Consider the following 13,610-nt stretch of genomic DNA (forward strand, 5'->3'; position numbering starts at 1 on the left):
AGGGGCTGGGAGACAACCAGCCTGGGATCAGGGCCTTTGACAAGAGCTGCATCAGAAAGTCCAGTACAATGGGCCAGTGTGTGACCTGGTCCAGTCAGGGTGAGAGGTGGCACACTGCCACCTTACAGTTTCTGAAAGGGCCAGGGGCATGACAGTTTCCACGGAGCCAGCCCCAGGAGAACATGCCAAGGGAGGACAAAGGCTATAGCCAGGCTCCCCAAACCCCTGCAGAGACTACTGCCCACGAAGGCTAGTTTTCCCATCAGTACAAGCAGAAGCAACTCTTTCCAGAAGCCTCCAGAACCACCCTGGGAGGAGGGACACATCCTGGCTTACAGATGGCAAATGTGTTCACAGCAGTGGAGTCCTGGTGACCCCACAAGCTGTGTGCCCTGCGGCAGCAGGACAGGCAACCTAGAACACACACATCTGCAAACACTGCTGATGGCAAGATGTTGGCAGGAAGAAGATAGGACAGGGGTCTCCCTCCTGTTCTGGGAAGCTCTGCAGGCTCTGTGATGACTTGGAGCAGAAAAGGGAGAATTTTCACCACACTGCCCATGTGGGTCTAGCCCTCCTCCCACGTCTCAGGTCAAGATTAATACAGAGAGGAGATGCCTCCAATAGCTTTCCAACTGCCTACATGTCCGTCTGACTCCCCATATTGCTCTGACCCAGAGCAAAACCAAGGCTAACATCTGACCATGGAGAAGACACAACTGTCCAGGAGAGAAAGATGACAACTTTCTGTAGACCCCGTCTCTTCCCTACACTGATCTGATGCCTGGCCCCTACAGGTGACCTTCAGAATCCCCACTCACAGGGAAACTCCAAAGACACCAGCTGGAGCTGGTTTGCTTTCAAAAGGTAGAACAGCAAGTGACCTGGATAATTCAAGGTTTCAGAAATCAGGGACTCTTGGTGCACTAAAATAGGAGTTAGGAAATGAGGTCATTTTTCTCTTTTCTCAGCCAACAGTAAAAGGAGGGGGAAGCACACACGAGATGAGAAAGCTGATGCCCTGACACCCACCCTGATTCCCATGCCTGCCAGTTTCATCTCAGAATCAAAAGCAGCGCCTCAGGACGGCCAGGGTGCCTGCTGGAGAGACCTTAGGAAAAGCTTCTGCAGCAGCCCTCCCAGGCAGCCAGGCCCGGGACAGCCCACCAAGCTGGGCACCGCCCCAGGGTTCCCACAAGCACCGCTCAATTCCCGGTTACCTGCTCAGTGCACAGAGCAAGCCGAACACTGTGCATTCGTATCAAGGAAGGGGCTTTTTAAAAGTGATACATTTTGGGGGCCAGTGTTGTAGCACAGTGGGTAAAGCCCCACCCGCAATGTCAGCATCCCATGTGAGCACTGGTTCCAGTCTCAGCTGCTCCACTTCCAATCCAGCTCCCTGCTAATGGCCTGGGAAAGCACTGAAAGATGGCAGAAATACCTGGGCACCTGCACCCACCTGGGAGACCCAGATGAAGCTCCTGACTTCAGCCTGGCCAACCCCCAGCTGCTGCAGCCTTTAGGGAGTAAACCAACAGAGAGAAGCACGCGCGCGCTCTCTCTCTCTCTCTGTAACCTTGCTTTTCAAATAAATAAATCTTTAGAAAAAAAGTGATACATGCTGAGGAATGTCTATAGGTACACAAAAATGACGAGCTACTGATAAATGGTGAAGTACTCAGAGCGTGTGGGTCTAGGCAGACATCCTGGGAGACAGCCCCTCCCTCAGGGGCTGGTGCAAAGCTCCCTGCCCTTTACAGACTCTGTCACCTCACACACTTACAAGGTGGTGACTAACAGAGGGGCAGTCTGGCGCAGTGCCACCTGGGACACCTTCCTCCCACCACAGAGTGCCTGGTGTCAGCCTCAATGCCTTTGTTGCTGATGCACCTTCCTACTAATGTGCACTCTGGGAGGCAGCAGGTGACAGCTCAAGTAGTTGGGTCTCCACCACCCACTTGGGAGACCTGGTTAGAGTTCCTAGCAGACACTGGAGAAGTAAACCAGCAGATGGAATATGTTTCCCTCCATGCCATTCAAATAAAAATAATTTTTTAATGTATTTTTTGAAAGTCAGAGTTACAGAGAGGGTAAGGGACAGAGATGGAGAAATCTTCCATCAGCTGGTTTATTCTCCAGATGACTGCAATGGTTGGTACTAGGCCAGGCTGAAGCCAGGAGCTTCATCCGGGTCTTGGCAGAGGTCCAAACACTTGAGCCATCTTCTGCTGTTTTTCCCAGGCTATTAGTTGGGAGCTGGATCTGGAGTGGAGCAGTCAGGAAGCAAACCAGCACCCATGTGGGATGGCAGTGTTGCAGGCAAAGGCTTTCCCTGCTATGCCACAATGCCAGCCCCAGTAAATAAATTTTTAAAAAGGCAATAACTGGGGCTGGGACTGGGGCTGTGGCATAGTAGGTTAAGCCTCTGCCTGTGGCACTGGTTCAAGTCCTGGCTGCTCCACTTCTGATTCAGCTCTCTACCATGGCCTGGGAAAGCAGTACAAAATGGCCCTAAGTCCTTGGGCCCCTGCACTGGTGTGGGAAACCCGGAGGAAGCTCCTGGCTCCTGGCTTCGGATTGGGACAGCTCCAGCCATTGTAGCCATTTGAGGAATTAACCAGTGAATAGAAGACCTCTCTCTGTCTCTCCTTCTCTCTCTGGAACTCTACCTCTCAATACATTAAAAAAATAAATAAATAAAAAGGACAGTAACTAACAAAGAAGCCCCACCCTTCAATTCATGGCCAGACCAGGCCAAAAAGCACTGCGTGCTCCCACATCAAGGGGCAAGGGTGGATCCCAGGGAAAAAAACACCTTCACTCCCCTTTCAGCTATTGGTTTCATCCTTTTCATTCATTTGGGCATTAACAGGCTGTAGCAAACCCTGGCTGTGAGCACAGAGCACACCTAGATGGGACTAGTGATCCAACCAGAAAAGCAGGCAGGTCCAAGCCAGCACCAAGAGCTTAAAGATCAGCAACAAGGACGCCCAGTAGCCAAAGACTTATTAACAGATGCCAATTATGCAAGTACAGATCCTAACCACTGTGTACCTCATCTCTTCTTTTAACTCTTTCCTGCTGGTCTAGGGATGTGTTATTACAATATTTAAAAGGCTAAAAAGGGAGAGCACTGAAGCCAAGCACCTGGAAGATCACTTAGCCACATGCAACCCTGGAAAAGAATTAGTAATGCTCTTGTCAACGCTGTCACCTATTGTTCATGCAGAACCTTCCTTCCTACGGACGCAGAGGTTTTGCCAGATACAGCCCATCTGCTTTCATCTCGGAAGGACTGGGCTGGGTCACGTAGTACCCAGGATTGCTCAGCACTTCCCATGGAGGGCCTAACCGCTCAGCCTGCAGTAAAGACCTCCCCTGCCAGAAGCTTCAGGGACAGGAGATCTTACACAGCCACTTACACTACAGTGTGCTGAGTGCTCTGAGGGCACAGAAAGGCAAGACTGGAGAAGGCCAGCACACTGCGATCCATCTGTTAGGACGCGCCAAGATGGGCAACAGCACCGACAATCTTATGCTGCATGGGTTGCTCACTGATGATGCTTACAGTCTTTTTTTTTTTTTTTTTTAGTATTTTTTAAAGATTTATTTATTTATTTATTTGAAAGGCAGAGTTACACAGAGAGAGAAGAGGCAGAGAAAGAGGCAGAGCAGAGAGAGAGGTCTTCCATCCGATGGTTCACTCCCTAACTGGCCACATAGCCAGAGCTGCGCCGATCTGAGGCCAGGAGCCAGGACCTTCTTCCAGGTCTCCCATGTGGGTGCAGGGGCCCAAGGACTTGGCCCATCTTCAACTGCTTTCCCAGGCCACAGCAGAAAGCTGGATCAGAAGAGCAGCAGCCGGGACTAGAACTGGCGCCCATATGGGATGCCGACGCTTCCGGTCAGGGTGTTAACCCACTGCGCCATAGCGCTGGGTTAATGCTTGCAGTCTTATCTTTGTATAGCTTCAACATAGAAAAGGAGACTCTCAATTTTACCCCCACCTCAAAAATGCTCCTGGCTGCAGGTGTTTAGTCTAGAAGTTAAGATGCCTGTGTCCCACATCCAAGTACCTCATTTCCATTCAGTGCTCCAGACCCTGACACCAGCCTCCCACCAATGCAAACCTTGGGAGGCAGTGGTGATGAATTCTGCTACCCACATGGGAGACAGACTCTTGGCTCCAGGCCTGGTCCAGCCCCAGGCATTGCAGGCATTTGGGGAGTGAACCAGTGAACAGGCCAATCTCTGTCTGTTGGTCTCTCTCTCAAATAAACAAAAATTTTTAAAATGCACTTGGCTCTGGGCAGAAATCAAAAGGCTTACTCTAGCTTGAATAAAACAGAGCCTTTTTTTATCCAGAGAATTTTCCAACGTGAGGTTCATTCATTCAACAAATGTCTCCTGAGGGTCTTTCATATGGCAGGGTCATTATCCCTCTTACTCAATACTCCTGCAGGAGCGATGTCCCATCATTTCATACAGGACAAGACTAAGGATCCCACTGGTTAAGAAACTTGCCCACTGTCGCACAGCTGGTAAATGGCAAGAGTCCCACATTTACACTAGGTCTGCCTGGCTCCACAATTAGACTCTCACACTGCTAACCCCCCCACCTCCATGACTGGGGAGGGTCCTTCCTCTACACAAGGTCAGTTCCGTGACAGAGACAAATAAACAGAACTCATCGTCCAACATGCCAACTGCCAGAATAGAGGTTCAAAGAACTAAGGGGAAGGAAGGCAGAGAAGGAAAGGAAAGCAGAGATGCCTTCTCGCTGCAGGGGACAGAGGAGCTGGGTCTCACAGATGAGCAACTTCAGAGACAGAGTGGGCATTATGGCGTAGGTGAAATGCACAAAGAATAAAGTAAACGAATGTCCACACCAGGCTGGGGAGCAGAGGGAAATTCAGGGGCCACGAAGCACAGGACAGACAAGCACTGGCAGCAACTCAAGCTAAAGGTTGGGTCTGGACCAGAGGAGCAAGCACCCTTTTGTCTGCCAAGCTAGAATGTGTGGACATTAACTTAAATAAGAACCCATGGCATATTGTAAGGGAAGAGTTTATAAAAGCAAGATCAGGGTGTTGTCTTATTAATATAGTATTTGTCTTCCCTAGGCTGGCCAAGGAGAAAAGGAAGGAAGATACAACGCATATGAGTCACAGGAGAAAGAGCTACTGGAAGTGGAGATGGCTCCTTCACATGGCGAATGGGAGGAGAAAGGCCACCATCAGGCAAAAGAGCCCATGGTCTACAAGAGGGCAAAGCCCAGAATAGCAGAGAAGAGTTGTTGTCTCAGAAAAAGGCTCCTGGCATAAAAACTATGCAGCTCCCAAACCCCTAGCAGCCACCCCAACTTGGCATTTAGAAGAGCTGGGGGCGGGGCGGGGGCGGGGCCAGTGTCGGGGCGGGGTGCGGGGCCGGGCGGGCGGTTGGCTCAGGCGAGGCCCTGCGTGCTTCTTGTCGGCGTTGGCCACAAAAATAATTTTGACAGCAACATGGACAATAGACTGGAGTGGGTAGAGACTAGGTACCACATTTTATTCATTCTACATGCACCGCTGCATTATAAAGCCCTTATTATGCACCTACCACCATCCTTAATGCTGGAAATACGAAAGTGTGTAAGATACAGTCTCTGGGGGCCAGCACTGCAGCATTGTGAGTAAAGTCGCCACCTGTGGTGTCAGCATCCCATTTGGGTGCCAGTTTGAGTCCTGGCTGCTCTACTTCTGATCCAGCTCCCTGCTAATACACCTGGGAAAGCAGCAGAGGAAGATGGCCCAAGTGCTTGGACCCCTGAACCCACTTGGGAGACTGGAAAAAAGTTCCTGGCTCCTGGCTTCAGCCTGGCCCAGCCCCGGCCATTGTGGCTGTTTGGGGAATGAAGCAGGAGATGGAGGATCTCGAGCTCTCTCTCGCTCTCTCTCGCTCTCTCTCTCCTTCTCCCTCTCCCTCTCCCTTTCTTGGTAGCTCCGCTTTTCAAATAAATAAATAAATCTAAAGAAAAAGAAACAAGATATAGTCCCCATATTCAGGGCATCTGGAGTCCTGTGAAAGTTAAATAGGGAATTACAGAGGCTGGGGCTGTGGCGTAGTGGGTAAAGCCTCCACCTGCAGTGCCGGAATCCCATATGGGCACCAGTTCAAATCCCAGCTGCTCCACTTCCAATTGAGCTCTCTGCTAATGCACCTGGGAAAGCAGATGACCCAAGTGTTTGGGCCCCTGCACCCATGTGGGAGACCTGGGAGAAGCTCCTGGCTTCAGATCAGCCCAGCTCCAGCCACTGCAGCCATTTGGGGAGTGAACTAGTGGATGGAAAATCTGCCTTTCAAATAAATTTTAAAAACCTTAAAAAAAAAAAAAAAATGAAGTGGAGCAGCCAGGTCTTCCACTGACACTCGTATGGGATTGTGAGCAGCGGCTTAATCTGCTGTGTCAGACTGCCCACCTGAGGAAGCAAAGATTCCCAGGGCAAAGGAGCAGCAAGTGCAAAGGTGCTAACACGAGAGCTTACTCTGGTGTTCAAATAAAGGGAAGGAGGCCAGCGCAGAGGAGCTGGAGCACGAAGTGAGGGGAAGGTAGGACACGAGGTCAGAGGCCTAGAGACTGATCACGTTCATAGAATTAAAGAAATCCTGGGGCCAGTGTTGTAGCGTACCAGGTAAAGCTGTCACCTGCAATGCCGGTATCCTGCATGGGTGCTGATCTGAGTCCCGGCTGCTCCACTTCCAATCCAGCTCCTGTTAGTGGCCTAAGAAAAGCAGTGGAAGATGGCCCAAGTGTTTGGGCCCCTGTCACCTACGTGGGAGACCTGAGTGAAGCTCTTGGCTTTGGCCCAGCCATGCCCTGGCCACTGTGGCCATCTGGGGAGTAAACCAGAGGATGGAAGATCTCTCTCTCTCCATAACTCTTTCAAGATGAATAAATGTTTTAAGATTTATTTATTTACTTGAAAGGCAGAGTTACCGAAAGGCAGAAAGAGAGAGAGGATTCTTCCATCACTGGTTCACTCCTCAATGGCTGCAACAACCAGAGCTGGGTCAACCTGAAGCCAGGAGCCAGAAGCTTCTTCCAGGTCTCCCATGTGAGTGCAGGGGTCCAAGCATTTGGGCCATCTTCTACTGCTTTCCCAGGCCATAGCAGAGAGCTGGATCGGGTTCAGTTTAACCAGACATCCTTGGCACTCATAATATGATGGCGAGAAGGGAATGGATTCAAAGATAATACCTAAAAGGGGGCCTTCAGAGAAGACACTGACATATACAACAATAAAAACAAAATGGTAAAGGGCAAGGAGAATTGGCTCAAACTCCATCAGCCTTCCACTGGCGATTCAATCCTCTGCTCAAGGGTGACCTGAGGGGCTGGCGCTGTGGCGTAGTAGGCTAAGCCTCTGCCTACGGAGCCAGCATCCTGTATGGGCACCAGCTTGAGTCCCAGCTGCTCCACTTCCGATCCAGCTCCACTGCCTGGAAAAGCAGTGGAAGATGGCCCAAGTGTTTGGGCCTCTGCACCTGCACCAAAGACCTGGAAGAAGCCCCCGGCTCCTGACTTCGGATCAGCCCATATCTGGCTGTTGCAGCCATTTGGAGAGTGAACCAGTGGACAGAGACCTCTCTCTCTGTCTCTCCCTGTCTGTCTGTAACTCTGCCTCTCAAATAAATTAATAAAAAAAAAAAAAAAAAGTGTGACTCAAATCCAGAAAGTCTGAGCATCTATACTGAAACACAAAGGTGTGCTCTACAGAGACAACACGCTTCAGCACGCTGACTGCAGCACAAATCAAGATCAAGTACAAGACATGGTCCTGAGTTAGCAGAGGAAGACAGGCACAAGACAGATACTGTTCACCTCTCAAAATCACAGCAGCCAGCACACATAGCGAAGTTCAGCACAGGGCTGGGCCAGAGCTCCATGCAAAGTCCAAAGCCCCTGCCCCCAGGTCCCCTGAAATCTGGTTAGACACCGGGCGCGTGCCTCCTCTGAAGGCAGAATGGAGAGTCACTTACTGAGTAAAAAGATGGGCCCTGCGGGCGTGTTAAATAGACAGGACGTGACTCAGAAGCAGGAGAAGAGTGAGTCTTAAATACAGGGCAAAGGAAAACCAGTCAATCAAACCCTGGGCACACCTCTGCCCCAGGCTGCACAGGGCCTCCCTCACACAGCACAGGCGGCAACAGCAGCACACCGCTTTTCCATTTCCCTACGCTGAGAGCAGGGAGCTGTTTAATTTGCCATATTTTTTTTTCTGTTTGCTACTTGCTATTTTTAAAAGATAACATCAACTGGCCGGCGCCGTGGCTCACTAGGCTAATCCTCCGCCTTGCGGCGCCGGCACACCGGGTTCTAGTCCCAGTCGGGGCGCCGGATTCTGTCCCGGTTGCCCCTCTTCCAGGCCAGCTCTCTGCTGTGGCCAGGGAGTACAGTGGAGGATGGCCCAAGTGCTTGGGCCCTGCACCCCATGGGAGACCAGGAGAAGCACCTGGCTCCCGGCTTCGGATCAGCGCGGTGCGCCGGCCGCAGCACGCTGGCCGCGGCGGCCATTAGAGAGTGAACCAACAGCAAAGGAAGACCCTTTCTCTCTGTCTCTCTCTCTCTCACTGTCCACTCTGTCAAAAAAAAAAAATTTTAATTAATTAATTGATAACATCAACTGTCTATGAATCTTAATACTACAGTTATTTCAACCGCTCATTGTCAGTAGTCAAAGTCAGAAATGAGCTATACTTTGATACCTATGTTCACACACACACAAACACACGTGCACACGCACAGCTTAAAGATACTTAAAGAGCATCCCAGGGCCGGCACTGTGACACAGTGGGTTAAAGCCCCAGCCTGCAGCACCAGCATCCCATGTGGGTGCTGGTTCCAGTCCTGGCTGCTCCGCTTCTGATCCAGCTCTCTGCTGTGGTCTGGGAAGGGAGCAGAGGATGGCCCAAGTGCTTGCAGCCCCTGCACCCGTGTGAGAGACCAGGAAGAAAGCTCCTGGCTCAGCCTGGCCCAACCCTGATCACTGCGGCCATTTGGGGAGTGAACCAGCGGATGGAAGACCTCTGTCTCTGTTTCTACCTCTCTTGGTAACAAACATAAAAAGGAAAAAAAAAACAAAACAAAACAAAAAAAAAAAAACAGTGCATCCCAAGCCAAGCCCCAAGGTTTTCTAAAGGTGAATCATGAAGACAGAACTTTGGGTAACATGGCACAGTGGACTCCCTCACAATTCTTGTGCCAGTTTTTATTATTATTTGAGGGGCAGAGACATAGAAAGAGACGGACAGAGCTCTCATGTACTGGTTCACTCCCCCAAATGCCCACAACAGCCAGGACTGGGCCAGGACCACATTCAGGAGCCAGGGGTGGCGGGAACCCAGTCACTCGAGCCATCACTGCTGCCTCCCAGAATGTGCATCGGTGGGAGGCTGCAGTGAGCAGCTGGGAATTAAACCCAGGCACTGTGATGTGGGACACGGTCTAAACCACCACGCTAAATGCCAGCTACCACCAGCTACTATTTCCAAGAGGAAGGGGGCTATGATGAAGAGCCCAGCCCTTAAAAAACTGCTTGAATAACCAAAAACTGTTGACTACAGAACGCGTTTACATATAACCGTCCTCACAAACAAACATGAACCAGGATATAGTTAAATAAATAAGAGATATAAATTGCTGCTAGGTATATGTAAAAGTTAACTTCATACCAATCCCCACCTCCCATCCCCGGAAGCCAGACCAAGTAGGCTGAAACTCCAGTTCTGCCACTTCCTAAGGAGGGGGGTGACCTTGAGCAGATTACTCAGCCTTTCTGTGCCTCCGTTTTCCCATCTGAAAACTAGGGCAGCACTATCTATCTACTCCACCTGGTTGTGAGGAAAGTTCATTAACAAGCGAAGCACCAACAATAGTGCCAGATAAACAGAATGTGCTCAGTAAGCCTCCTCCTCCTCACCACTCAACTGCACAGAACAGAATTCTACAGCCTCACGCTCCAAGCAGAAGGTCACTGTCATTTCAACGTGACTTTACAGAGCTTAATGAGGATATTCACACTAACCTGTAAAATCTCTACAAACCAGAAGTTGTGCGTCATTTCTCTAGCATCAGGCCAGCAGCCCAAATCAGTGCAGATCCTCCACAAAGAGACAGTGGGTCCAACTGTGAAGCAGAAATTAGTGCCTGATGACCAATAGGTCAGGCATGTAGCTGAGTACATTAGTGTATTAACTAATCTAATCCTCACAATGACCCTACGTAGCTCTCACCACCCCCGCTGGTCAATGAGAGAGCCGAGGCACCCAGAGCAATGCACTTAACAAAGGTCACAGGACTACGAACGGCAGCATCTGAACAGGGCAGCTTGGCTCGGAGTCCAGGCTCCAACTCCTGGCGATGTGCACCCACCACACGGCCCTAGCTGATTCCCATTTCCAAGGAGGCATTCACAAATAGTTCTCAGAAGATTCTCAGCCTTCTAGAACCGCAGTCACAACTATCACCAGTTCTATACTTATTGGAAGTCACTGAAGCTGGCCTCGTCATAGTGACTCTGGGTTCTTCTATCTACAATAAACCTGGTGCAAGGGGGTGTGGCGGGGAGGCAAGGAGCAGGAGACAGAGGGTTCTACATCAAACCAGACCTCCCAGTCCAACCTTCAGGCAGCTGCGGGCTCTGCAACACACTTCAGTCAAAAGCCTGTGCCCACCTCTGCCCTGGGCACAACTAACCACTGAGCACCGTGTTCACCGCACTCCCGGCTCCAGGTCTCTCCCCTTCTCTCCAGCACCAAGTCCACTTCTCCCACACCATGCTTAGGCCCACGAAACTGACTTTTTTTAAAATGTGGTTTGATAAAGAGAATACAGAGGAAGAAAAGAAAGCTACTAGGAAGGACAAGTCCCACAGTCCTCCCTTCCATCACCTCACAAACCCGGGGCTCAGACAGGGGGCAGGTGGTGACCACCCCAGGGCTTTACCCTGTCAGCGTGGCCTCCTACCGTCAGCTGCCGGGTTTCTTCCCCCTATTTCCAACCTGCCTCTCCCTCACCTGACAGCCCTTCTGCCAATCCCCATCCCCACAGGAACTCGAACAACCAACGCGCTCAGGGGATAGGCTGCAGAATGAATTCAGGAGTTGGTCACCGTAGATACCTAAATGGTCCGTGAACACCCCCGGAAATGTTCTCCCCCGACTCCCCGCCATCTGCTTCACCCTAAACTCCGCTTCCAGGCCGGATGTCAAACGCAAAGGTGATGGGGAACATGTAAGAAACTGCTTGTGACGGCGATGTGTTCAAATACTTTCAGCCTGATCTCTAGGCCCCTGCCTAGGTGTGCTTGTCCAGGGACGGCACACAGGCTCAATCCTAGGCCACCTCGCGAAAGGCCTTGCCATCTAAGCAAAACGTCCACTTAGCATCGCCACGCGAGGACCTCCACGGACGTGCACCCTTCTCGCGTTAAACGATTCTGAGCATAACTCCGAGCCCATGGCTCCTGCTCCCCGGGAGGATGCCAGCCAGAAACTTGTCACTGGAGGCCACCTTACCCGCTCTGGGGTTGGGCTGGGGCAAGTCGCTACCTCTTCTTCTTTCCAAGCAGGCACTGTGATTTCTTCCAGTCCCTGGGGCCCCTGAGTCTTCAGTGAAATGGGGGCAGATGCTGCTATGGGCGCTGTGGCAAGGCTGAGCTCAGCCTGGAAGAGGGGCATTGGACTGGCTTTAGTTCCCGCGTTGGCAGACTTGCCCAGCGGCTCCACACCGCCACTCCCTTCCGCGCTATCCCCCTCTTATGAGAAAGCTCCCTTTTCCCTCCCACCAGCCTGGCTCCTACGGTCCGGCCTCGGTCCCACGCTCCAGGCTTCCTTTACTCTCGGTCACGAAATTTTCCTCCAGCTCGTGACTCTCCTCCAGAGCCGGCAACTCCTGTGTCTAGCGCTCTCCCGCCCCAACCCCCTTCCCTAGGACACCACTGGCTCCTAGGCCCCCTCCGCCCCTAGCTCCCGGTATCTCTCCGCCTCCGGTCTTCCTCCTCTCCGTTTTCTCCTCTCAGCCCAGCAGCTAGTCCCTCCTCCGCCTCTACTCCTCGCTAGGATCCCCGCGGCGCCCCCTCTAACTCCAGCCGCCCGACCCGACTACTCCAATCCCACAACAAACTTTCCGCCGCTGCCCGCTGCCTTCAGGCCGCCATCTTGCCGCGGGGCAGGCCGGGTAGTGGCCAGGGCCGCGGGAATCCCCACGCACTAGACGCCGCGCGTCATCGGGGGCGGGGCCGCGGGGCGGGGCTTCGGCCCGGGCGGTGGCGAAAGATGGGGATCTCCTAAGAGTAGGAATTGGAGGCCTAACCGTAGGAAAGGGAAGATGTGAGGAGCAGGGGCTATAGCGGGAAAGAGGAAACACTCTGACATTAAAAAAAAAAATTGCCAGGGGAACACAGCTCAAAAAATAAAAAAGATAGTGGTGAGTCGTACTGGCTGTCCATCACCCCAGGAATAAAATCAGCTTTCCTGTGATTCTTTAGACATCCTCTTTGCCTGCTGCTCCTGCAGGGCGCTAACTGTCTGGTGCATCTTCCTAGTCCCACGTCTAGTGAATAGACAACGTGGCTTCTCCCTAAGCATTCTCCTCAGGCCCTTTCAGCTTGTTGTCCCCTGTGCCAGAATGTTCTTTCCCAAATGTTTACTCTCATCTATGCCTCTGCTCAAGTGTCACTAACTCAGATAAGCCTTTTCTGGCCATCCGATCTCGGCCTGCATTGCCAGTCACTCTCTCGTACCCTGCTTAATGTTCTTTCTCATAGTACTTACTGTTCTCCAACATTCCAGTAAATATTAGTTTATTAACTGTCTCCCCTCTACAGTGCACACTCCAGATATTTAGGACCTTTTCTCATTCATCGCTGTATTTCCAGTGTCTGAAATAATGCCTGCATAGGTATTCAATAACTATTCATTGCATGACAAATGGCATAGAGGTGAGTGATCGACAGATTTTGGAATACAGCAGTAGGGGGGAGTCGTTGAAAATACTATAAAATAAGAAAATACAGGCTCCCAAGGCCCAGTGGGCCCTAGCAGGAATGATGGCAAACTCAGGGCTCAGGCCCAGCAAAGGAATCAGTGAGCAGAGAGCCAGGTGGAATTCTGGAAGTGGGGAGGACTGGAAGACGAGGAGTTTACGCTGACCTAATGACAACATCCATCCCAGCCCAGGCCTCTCTTGGCCAGATGGTTCCGGAGGAGGCTTTGCATCTGTCCCTCCATAAATTATCCAGGACTCCCTCTTGCCTGTCCTCTCTGGTGACAGCCGGAACAATTGTCCAGGAATTCCATCTGCTCCCCTTGTCCCTCTCCCCTCCGCAGCTCATCAACATTTTAGAGCAGAGAGGTATCCCATTTCCCTAGGCCCAGGGATAGGAGCTGGGTCTGCTGTTGGGGGAGCAGGTCTCAAGCACCTGCCCCTCATCAACACACACAAATAAAGCCTCAGCAGAGGTTCCCAGATCCCCAGAGAGTGGGGTCAGCCATTTTGATTTCCCATCCCAGCCAGCCAGGTTTTTCTGTCCATGCATCTTTTAAAAAATTAATTCAATAAATTACACTAA

General features: G+C 51.5%; 1 protein-coding gene across 11 annotated transcripts in view; it reads right to left on the bottom strand.

The window, feature by feature from the left end:
- Positions 1–12,245, bottom strand: part of TJAP1 (tight junction associated protein 1) — a 29,911-nt gene extending 17,666 nt beyond the window's left edge. For 6 of the 11 annotated variants that reach the window (XM_070074075.1, XM_008262952.4, XM_008262955.4 and 3 more), the window contains exons 1-2: positions 12,164–12,245; positions 11,557–11,703 (exon numbers count right to left, since the gene is read on the bottom strand). The gene's annotated coding sequence lies outside the window, so the exon portion shown is untranslated. Of the gene's footprint in view, positions 1–10,064; positions 10,166–11,150; positions 11,169–11,556; positions 11,704–12,163 lie in introns of those variants that run through there. The other 5 variants (XM_051854697.2, XM_070074074.1, XM_008262951.4 and 2 more) reach the window with 2 other exon arrangements.
- Between the last annotated feature and the right edge of the window lie 1,365 nt (positions 12,246–13,610).

This window comes from Oryctolagus cuniculus, chromosome 5 (genome assembly GCF_964237555.1).
Source record: "Oryctolagus cuniculus chromosome 5, mOryCun1.1, whole genome shotgun sequence".
Taxonomy (NCBI): domain Eukaryota; kingdom Metazoa; phylum Chordata; class Mammalia; order Lagomorpha; family Leporidae; genus Oryctolagus; species Oryctolagus cuniculus.